Genomic DNA, 12,114 nt, shown 5'->3' with positions numbered 1-12,114 from the left:
TTAAATTGTATCATTTAATTTTTTTTAATACACTCAAATGAAAAGTAAGAGGGGGTGATATCATGGTGCCACAATAACCCCTCTACAATTAAAGTTGAAACTAGGGGTATGTCTCATAGCAGCAGCTGTGCATGGGCTAGCCTACCCAAACTAGCTTGAATCTAGCTAGCGAGGCTAACAATAGCAGTGAAGACAGTGTAGCACAGGGTACTGTGCCATGTATGAGCCAGGGTCCATGCCAGTTTGTACTACCCATGCTCAAGCTTTGGCTGTGTAGACATACACTAGGATTCAGTCACGAGCTTCATTTTCTCACATACACTTACCCATTTCTAATTTGTAGTAGGAATGTTTGCGGTCCGTTTAGGCTGAGAGGAATTCTGTTGCATTTTCTAAAGTCTAGTATACTATCTCTGGAATGGAGTCAGCCAGAGACTGAAGTCAGCAGGAGCAGCTACAGCAGATTTTAAACATCCCCTCATACACCACTGAGGTCAGGCAATGCTTTCTACAGTTCTTATTCTGAAGATTTCCCCCCTCTGCTGATTGGCAGTTTTCTCTAGCTCCTATCCACCTACTCCCCTCAGTGTCTTGACTTCAAGTCCCCTTCATCCTTTTCTCCATTCTCTACATGCTTTGCTTTGTTTCTCCTTGCAGCCAATCTCTTCACATCATCATCTCTCTCCCACCCTTGCTCTATAACTTTAATATAAAAAAAGTAAACAAAAAAACTCTATCCAAAAATAATACATAAGTATATGAACAACCAGGAAAAAATCCATGGAACTCACATGTTGCTTGCAAATTATCAGTGTGTGTGTGTTTGTTTATATCAATTTCCCTATCGTTTCCAGTTAGACTGTAAGCTCTTTGGCACAGGGACTGTTTATTCAATATCTAGCACAATGGAGTCAAGATCTTGATTGGAGCTTCTAAGAATTATTGTACTACAAATAACCACAGTAATAATAACTGAGGATCTCTCAACTATGACCTGGATTTCAAATTGATAGAAGGGAATAGAGAGGGGGAAGTTATATGAAGAGGGTGCAGACAAGGAGTTGCATTGTGGGGAAGCAGGGTGGAGACTGTAGGTGATGGAGAGATCAGAGGTGACCACATGGGCAAAGGGGAGGTCACAGGATGTCTACATGGTCCAAAATGAGAGGCAGAGACGGTATTGCAGGTGGGCAGCAGAAAAGGATTCAGGTCTGTTAAGAGAAAGGCATGAGTGGGAGGGAATCTGAAAGGGGAAGAGGCTTTCATTTGGTAGAAATGATGAAATAATCTCCCAGAGAAAGAACACTGAACTGGCTCAGACAGAAGCTGTCAATACACCCCACCCCCTCAGTACCTGAGCTAACAGTTTCCCCAATGGCTACATAAGAACCCTTCGTGCATTTATAAAGTCTCATTGCTAGGGCCCAAATTCATGGTCCATTTTGGTCAATTTCACAGTCATAGGATTTTAAAAATCATAAATTTCTTGATTTCAGCCATTGAAATCTGAAATTTCACTGTGTTGTTATTGTAGGTGCCCTGCCCCAAAAAGGAGTTGTGAGGGGGTCACCAGGTTATGGTAGAGGGGGTTGCAGTACTGCTCTCCTTACTTCTGCACTACTGCGGGCGGCAGCGCTGACTTCAGAACTGGGCAGCTGGAGAGCGGCGGCTGCGGGCCGGGAGTCCAGCTCTGAAGGCAGAGCCCCCGCCAGCAGCAGCGCAGAAGTAAGGCTGGCATGGTAGGGTATTGCCACCCTTACTTCTGCGCTGCTGCCTGCAGAGGTGGGCCCTCGGTCAGCAGCCATCGCGGTCTAGCTGCCCGGCTCTAAAGGCAGCAGTGCAGAACTAAAGGTGGCAACACCATACCATGCCATGCTTATTTCTGCGCTGCTGCTGGCGATGGCACTGCCTTCAGAGCTGGGCTCCCGGGCTGCAGCTGCCACTCTCCCGCCATCCAGCTCTGAAGTCAGCGCAGAAGTAAGGGTGGCAATACCGCAACCCCCCTAAAATAACCTTGTGACCCCCGGCAACTTCCTTTTGGGTCAGGACCACCACTTTGAGAAATGTTTGTCTCTCCCATGAAATCTGTATAGTATAGGGCAAAGGCACTCAAAAGACTAGATTTCATGGGGGGAGACCAGATTTCATGGTCCATGATGCATTTTTCATAGCCATGAATTTGGTAGGGCCTTTTACTCATTGCTTAGTTTCAGCCTCTAGAGCAGGGGTGGCCAAACTGTGGCTCGCGTCATATGCGGCTCTTTTACCATTAAAGTGTGGCTCATGGAGTCCGCCACATCCCCCGTCCCCCCATTCTCCACCCACCAGATTTCGGGGGGAGCTCAGGACCTCTGCCTTGCAGCGAGGTGGTGGGATAGGGGTTTCTGCTCAGTGGGGAGGGGGATCTCAGGGCTTCTGCCAAGCAGGGCATACCTACTGGGGTTTGGGGCTTCAGAATGAGCAGGGCTGAAACCCCGAGCCCTATCAGGTACCTCCCACAGGGCTGAAGCCCCAAGCCCTGGTGGGTGCGTCCCAGCCCTTGAACTTCTGAATATTGTTGTATGTGCCTTGGCAGGTCAATACATTTGGCACCCCTGCTCTAAAGGAATCTTGTTTCAGACTCTCCATGCTCCTGAATGCCTTTCTGAGGGACAGGAGGCCAAATTCACCCTCCCCGCAAAAGGAGTGTGTGTTTCATTTCAGAATGTCCCTTGTTTTTAAGATAGCCCATTTTTTCATGAATCATAGAACTGGAAGAGACCTCGAGAGGTCATCTAGTCCCGTCCAATCCCCTGCACTCCTGGCAACACCAATTATCTAGACCATGCCTGACATTGTCTAACCTGCTCTTAAAAATCACCATTGATGAAGATTCCACAACCTCCCCAGGCAATTTTTCCCAGTGCTTAACCACCCTGACTGTTAGGAAGTTTTTCCTAATGTCCAACATAAACCGCCCCTGCTGCAATTTAAGCCCATTGCTTCTTGTCCTATCCTCAGAGGTTAAGAACAACAATTTTTCTCCCTCCTCCTTGTAACAACCTTTTATGTACTTGAACACTGTTATTGTGTCCTCTCTCAGTCTTCTCTTTTGCAGACTAAACAACCTCATTTTTTTCAATCTTCCCGCATAGATCATGTTTTCTAGACCTTTAATCATTTTTGTTGCTCTTCTCTGGACTCTCTCCAGTTTGTCCACATCTTTCCTGAAATGTGGTGCCCAGAAACTGGACACAATACTCCAGTTGAGGCCTAATCAGAGAGAAGTAGATCGGAAGAATTGCTTCTTGTTTCTTGCTTACAACCCTCCTGCTAATACATCCCTGAATGATGTTCTCTTTTTTTCCAACAGCGTTACACTGTTGACTCATATTTAGCTTGTGGTCCATGACTCCCAGATCCCTTTCCTAGGCAGTCATTTCCCATTTTGTATGTGTGCAACAGATTGTTCCTTCCTAAGTGGAGGATTTTGCATTTGTTCTTATTGAATTTCATCCTATTTTCTTCAAACTTTTTCGCCAATTTGTCCGGATCATTTTGAATTTTAATCCTATCCTCCAGAGCACTTGCAACTCCTCCCAGTTGGCATCATCTGCAAACTTTATAAATGCCATTATCCAAATCACTGATGAAGATGTTGAACAGAACTGGATCCAGAACTGATCCCTGTGGGACCCCACTTGTTATGCCCTTCCAGCATGACTGTGAACCACTGATAACTACTCTCTGGGAATGGTTTTCCAACCAGTTTTGCACCCACCTTATAGTAGCTCCATCTAGGTTGCATTTCCCTAGTTTGTTTATGAGATGGTCATGTGAGACGGTATCAAAAAGCTTTACTAAAGTCAAGATATACCACATCTACCACTCCCCCTCTCCTCCCCCCCTCTCCCCCCGCCAAGGCTTGTTACTCTGTCAAAGAAAGCTATCAGGTTGGTTTGACACGATTTGTTTTTGACAAATCCATGCTGAGTGTTACTTATCACCTTATTATCTTCTAGATGTTTGCAAATTCATTCCTTAATTATTTGCTCCATTGTCTTGAAGTCTTTGTCTCTGTTCTCTTTGTGCTTCTGTAGGTTTCAGTGGTGTGTCTGTTTGAATAGCGATACCTTAGCCCTTTTTTCCCTACTTTTATATTCAAACAAATAAACCAATACAAATCTTCCTGTTCTCACCGTTAGCATCTGCTTTATTGTTGTTGCTCAGTGCCACCATACTGATTTTCTTTTTGGAAAACCCCTTGAGTTTCTGATTCTCCAGGGTGAGAATGTTGGTGGATGCTGTCTTAAGAGAAAGGAAGTTTCCTGACTTGTAATTCTGCTTCCCTGTAATAAAATCACTCATTCAACCCTCTCTCCTCAGAGTTCAAAGATTATATCCTTTGAAGTACTTGTTTCTATTTTTCTTTGACTAGAGCATTGGGAGGGCAATATTTATACCTGGCAGTGGGTAGCATCCAATGGTCAGTAAGGGGATGCAGTGTGTGTGTGTACACGCATGCATACCTGCTCTCTATATGTACACCCATGTAGACACAGAGAGAGCATACTTATACATAGCAGATGCTAAAGGAAACTGCCCCTCAAGTCCAAAATACACCCTTGAAGAAGGTATATCTTTGAGGGATCTTTTTTCATTTTTGCATCTTTTCACTGGATAATCTGTATTTATCTGTGCTTATTGTCAAGTCAGGCCTTTTAACATATAATCCATGCAGAGGCCACAGCAATCAGTGACAAACCATGGTGATGAACACAGTATAGAGAGTTAGGGTACATACGTGTAAAATGATTCAGAACCCATGTCAGCCACTCAAACTCATGCTGTGTAGCGCCTTGTTATACACGTAGTGCCACTGAAGAGGAAACAAGGTGAAGGAAAATGATTATAATATGATTATGTGGTTACTTATTTAGCAGGGCACTAATCAATTTGAGTATGCATGGCTGAATTGCACCCTAAATAAATAGAAAAGTGTAGACGTCACTCATATAGCATAGCTCTGTTTAATCACATTCCCCACACCAACAAAACTCTACTATAGGGATAAGGTCATTATAAAAACTTTGGTTAACACAGTGAGAGGAAAGATGGTCCAATGGTTACGGCGCTAGCTTAGGATTTGACACCCAGGTCTGCTCTGCCACACATGTCCTATGTGACCTTGGTTAAGTCACTTAAGCTAGATTCACAAAGGTGCTTAAGTATTGCTCTGTTCAGTGATGCTATGCTAATCGCTAGATGGCCTGCTGCCAGCGGCGCATTATCGCCTAGGCCAACAAGGCCTAGGCCTAGGCCGGCAAATTTGCAGGGGCAGCAAATTTTTAATAGCAGCATTTTTGTAATTGCGGCATTACTGACGCGCGCCGCAATTCTACCAATCATAGCGCGTATTGAAACCACTCATGACGGCGCGACGCCATTTAGTAAGGAACATGCTCGTGGCAATCCTAAGCATTAACAATATGACTGGAAGGAAGAAGTTTAGCGGTTCTCAGTTCAAAAAAAATGCTATACAAAAGCAAGAAAGGGAAAATGAAATGATAGCAAAAATGCACAAAATGGATTCCTTTGTTATCAGTTAGTGCCAACAGTGAGACAGAAAAAATACTTGACAGTAGTAGTGAAGTAAAAAGTGAAAATATTGGTGTTGATATTGAAAATATTGATGTGATTAAAGTACATAGTGAAACTAAGGAAGAAATTCTGGCTGTGGTTAGTATTGAAGAAAATGCTCCAAATACTAGCATATCAGAGACTACCGGGAATCATGTTGATCTGGATATCTTTGACAATACTGCAGAGATTTGCGAATCATGTCAATCAAAAATTCAATCTGACATTGAAATATCTACCATAAGTGACGACCCGGCCCAATGGATATTGAATGATACTACAATTAAGTATTTATCAACGCATGGTATTAAACAAAATATTGATAGTGATTTTACTCACTCAAAAAGACAATATATGATAAAATCGTGTTCTAACAAAAAATGTGTTTGAACGACATCTTTTAAACGGTGAAGTAAAGCCACAACAATATCTTGTATATTCGGAGAGCAAAGGAGTCGTGTTTTGTGCCCCATGTCAATTATTCGGAGGGATCTCTAGTCTGGCGACGAATGGATACCATGACTGGAAAAACATATCAGCTCGACTATGTGAACATGAAAATTTGAACATAAAACGTGTACTGACAATGTTGAAGAGAGACGAGATATCTGGAAGAATTGATACAAATTTAAAATTTCAAATGGAAGACGACATTATTTATTGGAGAAATGTGTTGAAGAGGATTGTAGCAATGGTAAAGAAACTGTCAAGCAGAGGACTTGCATTTAGAGGTAAGGTGGAAAAATTTGGATCACTTTATAACGGCAATTACATGATGGCCCTTGAGCTTGTCGCAGAATTCTATGCATTTCTAGCAAATCACATTGCACGTTACGGAAATGAAGGTCGAGGTAACTTATCTTATCTTTCATCCTATATATGTAATGAATTTATAAAATTGATGGCTTCAAATATGATATCAAATATTATTAAAGAAGTAAAAGAAGCCAAATATTTCTCGATAAGCGTTGACTCAACTCCTGATGTATCTCATGTTGATCAATTGGCTTTTATACTGAGATATGTAAATCATGATGGCATACCAGTAGAGAGGTTTCTTTGTTTTTTACCAAATACTGGCCACAAATCAGAACAGTTAGCTGATGCTGTACTTTCGACTCTGAATTGTTATGGATTAGATATGGATTAGCTGTGGCCAGTCGTACAACAATGCCACTACCATGTCTGGGGTCTATAGCGGGTTGCAAGCAAGAATAAAGAATATAAATCCTTATGCTGTGTATGTGCCTTGCTCTGCACATTCTTTAAATCTGGTTGGAGTATGCGCAGCAGAAAGTTGTCAAGAAGCATGTTTGTTTTTCTCAACTGTTCATCCTTATTCATTTTTTTCTGCCTCTACTCACCGGTGGGAGATTTTGCTATCTAATTTGAAGCCAGGCAGTAAAGTAATAAAAAGACTTTCTGAGACTCGGTCATCTCAAGTGGAAGCTTGTCAAAATTTGAGTGAAAACTGAAGGCTATAATTAAAGCCTTAAATACAATAAAGGAAGATGCTACTGAGAAACCTGTTACACGTAATGAAGCTGCAGGCCTGCAGCGAAAACTCCATCGACTTGAGGCAGCTTTTATGGCTGTATTTTGGAGCTCACTCTTGGAAAGATTTCATATAACTTAGCCAAAAACTGTAAAATGTTTATATTGATACACAGACAGTTGTAGAACTCTACAACTCACTAATAGGATACATTAACTCTATACGGGACTAGTTTGATACGTACGAAGAGACAGCCAAAGAAAAATCTGAAACTGAAGACTATGAATTTGACACAAGGTGAAAAAGAAAGCGTAAACTTCAATCTGATGAGACACGTGAAGTTGAAGTGGAAATGTGTGGTAGAGATAAATTTAAGGTGGATACCTTTTTAACAATACTGGACCTTGTATGCTCCGAATTAAAACGCAGAAGTAATGCGTATCAAGAAATTTATGGCAGATTTCAGTTTCTCTCTAACATTACCAATACTTCAACAACAGATATAACAATTCACGCTAAAAAATTACAGCTATGCTACCAAGGAGATTTAGAAGAATCATTCGTGAATGAGTGTCTACATTTTCGATCAGATTTGGAAGGTGTCGAAATTCCTGAAAATGAAAAGAAGTCAATTTTAAGATATTGCAGCCTTCTTCGAAATCAAAACATTCATTCAGTATATCCAAATATTGATATTGCCTTATGAATGTTCGTTTGCACACCTGCTACAAACTGTTCAGCGGAACGATCATTTTTGGCATTAAAAAGGGTGAAAAACTATTTGAGGGCTAATCTCAGTGAAGAAAAAGTAAATTCCCTTTCTCTCCTGACAATTGAAAAGGATCTAACAACTTCTCTGGATTATACAGAATTAATTAATAAGTTTGCTGCTCAAAGGTGTAGGCGTAAACAAATTTAATTACTTACTACTCACATACTTTTATTTCTTTTATTGTATCTACATAAAATAAAAAAAATATTTGATATATACCGGACCCCTGCTTGAACATGGGGTTTTGGATCTGTGCGCGGTCCCGTGCTATAAGTGAAATTGCGCTATACAGACGTGTGTTCAAGCGAGGGTCCACTGTACTTGTAATTTTCTTTATAATAAAACTTGTAAATGTTCAATTATTTTAATGATATTTAGATGCATTTTAGTTCAAATGAATTTGTAAAAAAACGAAAACAAGTTCATATAGGGGAGGGGGGTGGCAATTATTTCAGGGCCTGGGGGCAGCAAAATAATTAATCCGCCACTGCCTGCTGCCCAGTAGAAACCTCAGCCTCAAGCTAGGTGCTCAGGCTTCCCAGAGAATACACAGCAAGAGTTAAAAGTCTAAGAAAGGGATCCTCATAAGTCATACTGCTGAGTGGGGAACCACCTAAAATAGCCAGGAATGAAATGCCCAGGATACAGGCAGGGGAGAGGAGAGGAGCTTAGGTGCCTATGCAGCTGACCTGGGGCAAACTAGCTGATGGGTCAAAGTTAGGCACCTCCCTCCATTGGGAATCCTCAGGCATGAATGCTCCTCTGGAGGGAGACACCAAAGCCAGGTCAACTGCTTAGGTAACACATGCCCTAGCAGCAGAAACAGTGTTTCCTGCGCAATACCTCTTTTATGCTCTCTGTGCCCCTGACTGCCTTGGTAATGGGTGGTTTTCTGACTCCATCCCCATCAGTGGCCTACATCTGACTCTCCTGCTGTGGCATCTGAAAGGTATCAGGTTTTAGGCATGCTCAGAGCATGCCTAGAAGATTAGGTCCCACTGGTAAGACATGCTCAGACTAGGCAGGGGAGTGCCTCTCGCATTGGGGCCTCTAGGTGTTCAGCTTGAGCTAGGGCTCCAAGTTGCTTATCCACTGTGGGGTGGCATCAGGGCTTGAGTGACTTTGCAAATGCAGACTGGTGGAAATGTAGGTGCCTGAGGAACTTAGGTGACTATGGGGCTAGACAGCAGCTGAGCAGTGGCTTTGAAAGCATCAGTAGTGCCTAAAGAGGCAGCCAGGCCTCTAATACCTTTGAGGATCTGGACCCTACTCTCTCTGTGCCTGAGCTCCTCATCTGTAAAATGTGGGTAACAGCACTGTCCTACCTCACAGGGACATGGTGAGGAAACTAACATTAAAAATTGTTAAGCAATCAGATACTGTAGTGATGGGAGCCATAATAAATACGCATGAGAGGATACAGTAGAGTCTATCTTCTAGGAAGAGCTGTAGATGCCAGCAGTGAACCCTTCATTTACTAGAGAAAGATAGTGGATGTGGAGCCCTGTTAGTCATAGTTAGCTATGATTAACTTTTATTATACCTACAAATTAGTGTACATTATGCTTAAATACATTTTTCTGAGCCTACTTTTGCAAGTGTTCATGATTCAGTAAGGAATTAAAGAGACAAAAACATCTTTACTACCTCAAAAAGGTGAGCAATTTCCTGTCATGAGAATGAACCCTAAGAAATTTCCATGTTTGTATGAAAACAATGTTCAAGGGCTAATATTAAGAGGTTTAGAAGATATACTGTATTGTTAAGATACCAAGACATACATAAGAGGAGTAAAATTGTTATATGTACTACAGTAGTGCTTAGAGGACCCAAACAAACTTGGAGCCCCATTTGCTGGGGACTGCACATATACAGAGACAGTCCCAGATCTCAGTTGAGATGACAGACAAAAGCTGGGAAAGGAAAGAGAAGCACTCACGGTAACCCAGCAGGTTAGTGGCAATGCTGGGAACAGAATCGAGGTCTCCTTGCTCCCAATCCATTGCCCTATCCACTAGATTATGCTGTCTCACTATCAAATATATATTTGCAATTTTCCATTATTATAGTTGGCAATTTTCACCCATCATCACGGATCCCAAAGTGCTCTGCATCGACAATGAGAATCCCCACTTTGCAGACAGGTTAGGTAAAGCACAGTGAGGTTAAAGTCTGTAGTAGTAACTACACCTTTCCTTGAGTCCTCTGGTTTTACAATCACACTTCAAATAGATTTTTTTCTTCTCCTCTATTGCTGAATTGGCCTTTCTCCACTTCATGATGTGGGTGCCAGTCACTAGCTAGGATAGGTCTCACATCTCACTTAATCATTTCCCTATTATTCCAGAGGCCTCAGGCATTAGTGCACCTTGGTACCTTCTATTTTTTCCCTATAGCACACAATAGTTTAGTCTCCTATGGGATGAATTACTTTAGTCAAATGTCAGTTGTTGGGTTTCATGTGGGGGTACTGGCCTGTGATATATAAGAGATCAGAGTGGATGATCAAGTGGTCCCTTCTGGCTTTGAACTCTAGGACGGTAAGGTCTGAGGTAATGCTAAATCTTACCTAAACCTCTGAGCTAACAGCCCTGCTTTCAAAGTAATCACATTCTCTTCCTAGGTGGATACTGTTTCACTCAGCATGCCCCAGGGCACTTATTCCAAAACCTAACACATACTCCCAGTGCCTTATGAAAGTCCTCCCTACTTTTGAAGATCCTCAGGGCCCAACGTATCTGGTTGCTACTTTGCAGGATTTTGGCTTGCTGCTCACTCCAGATACATTGGCACTCTGAGGTTTCCTTCTTAATTATACCTTAGAGTGCAAAGCACACCTCTACAACTCCAAAACATGCAAAATTTGAATGGAGGAGTCTTAAAGTGACCCACAGCCTGAGACCCATGTGAGGGGCTACCAGACTTATTGAGGCTCAGGAATTCCCAAGACAGGAAGGGAAATTAGAACCTCAGGAAAGAATTTGGGGTAGGGAGTAGCAAGAATAGAGAAGAGACTTAGATCAAATAGGAATGGCCATGGAAGCACAGTCATGGGGTTCACACACTGCTAGTGGCGCCTCCTGCTAGCCATCCCAGAAATTATCTCCAGCATCCCTTGGCAGGGTCTCTTCCATTATCCTCTTGCCCTGCAAACTCCAAGAACTGCAGCTTCCTCTTCATGACTCAGTCCTCTAGCTAAGTCATCATACAGATCTCCCCCATCCCCTTCCTGAGCCCATTTGTCAAGAGGAACTTTGTTACCTCAGGAAGTCTTCCTATTCACTGCCCCACCAGGACCACTTCATCAGCAGCTGGCAGGGGGGTCCCAGGTCAGGGGCCCTCTCATCAGCAGAGAAAGTTTGATCTACCCCATACCTTGCTATTTTTCCCCCAAGCCTTGCCTACCTCTCTACCTTCTCTGGGCTTACCAAGCCACAGAGTAACTAGGCTACTTGCCCCAGACACACCTCCTCTCACCCAGGAAGCAACTAAAGACTCCTTCCTTCCAGCCCCTTCTGTTGCCAGCTTCCTGGCTTATATAGTCCCCATCTGTGTCTGCCCAGCTGAGCCTCATGTCTGGATTAATCAATTCCTGCTCCCTGTCTCCTCCTCCAGGTGCTGCCTAGAGGTTAATTGGGCCTAATTTAACCTCTCAGGGCTAGTGTAGGTAGTACACCCATCATAATCATTATCAATGGAGAGTAACAATGGAAAAGGGATTTAGGTATTAATAACCATAGGGCAAGAGCTAGATTCAGGTGGAAGTTTGCATTTAGTATCAAGAAATGATCAGGCACAGTTGGGTGATAGAAGTAGTAGGAAGAGAACTGAGGTAGAAAAAGCAAGTTGTGGTAGAGTTGGTGATAGAGACTTACATGTTCCTGAACCTTTAAACAGCCTTAGGACTTGTTTTCACTGCAGAGTCAACTTAGGTGCTGTCCTTAACCCAGCTCCTGTCCACACAAAAAAACCTCTCACCTGAGTGCCATGGTGCTTTACAGCTACTTGCCTCATCCTGGGTATCAGATAAAGCCCAAGTGCTGCTTACCTAGGGGATAGTAACATGCCCACTTTGCAATGAGATTGGATGCTAAACATGAGTACAGATAGTTTTTCAGTGCCTTCCCACAGTTCCCCCTGTGCCCAGAAAGGCAGAAGAGTTCTCCCATGGTACAGTGGCTCAGCTTACTGAACGGCTAAGAAACCTGGGATATAACCCTGGAAGTCC

This window comes from Natator depressus, chromosome 5, assembly GCF_965152275.1.
Source record: "Natator depressus isolate rNatDep1 chromosome 5, rNatDep2.hap1, whole genome shotgun sequence".
NCBI classification, from domain to species: Eukaryota; Metazoa; Chordata; order Testudines; family Cheloniidae; genus Natator; species Natator depressus.
This window is presented reverse-complemented; position numbering follows the sequence as displayed.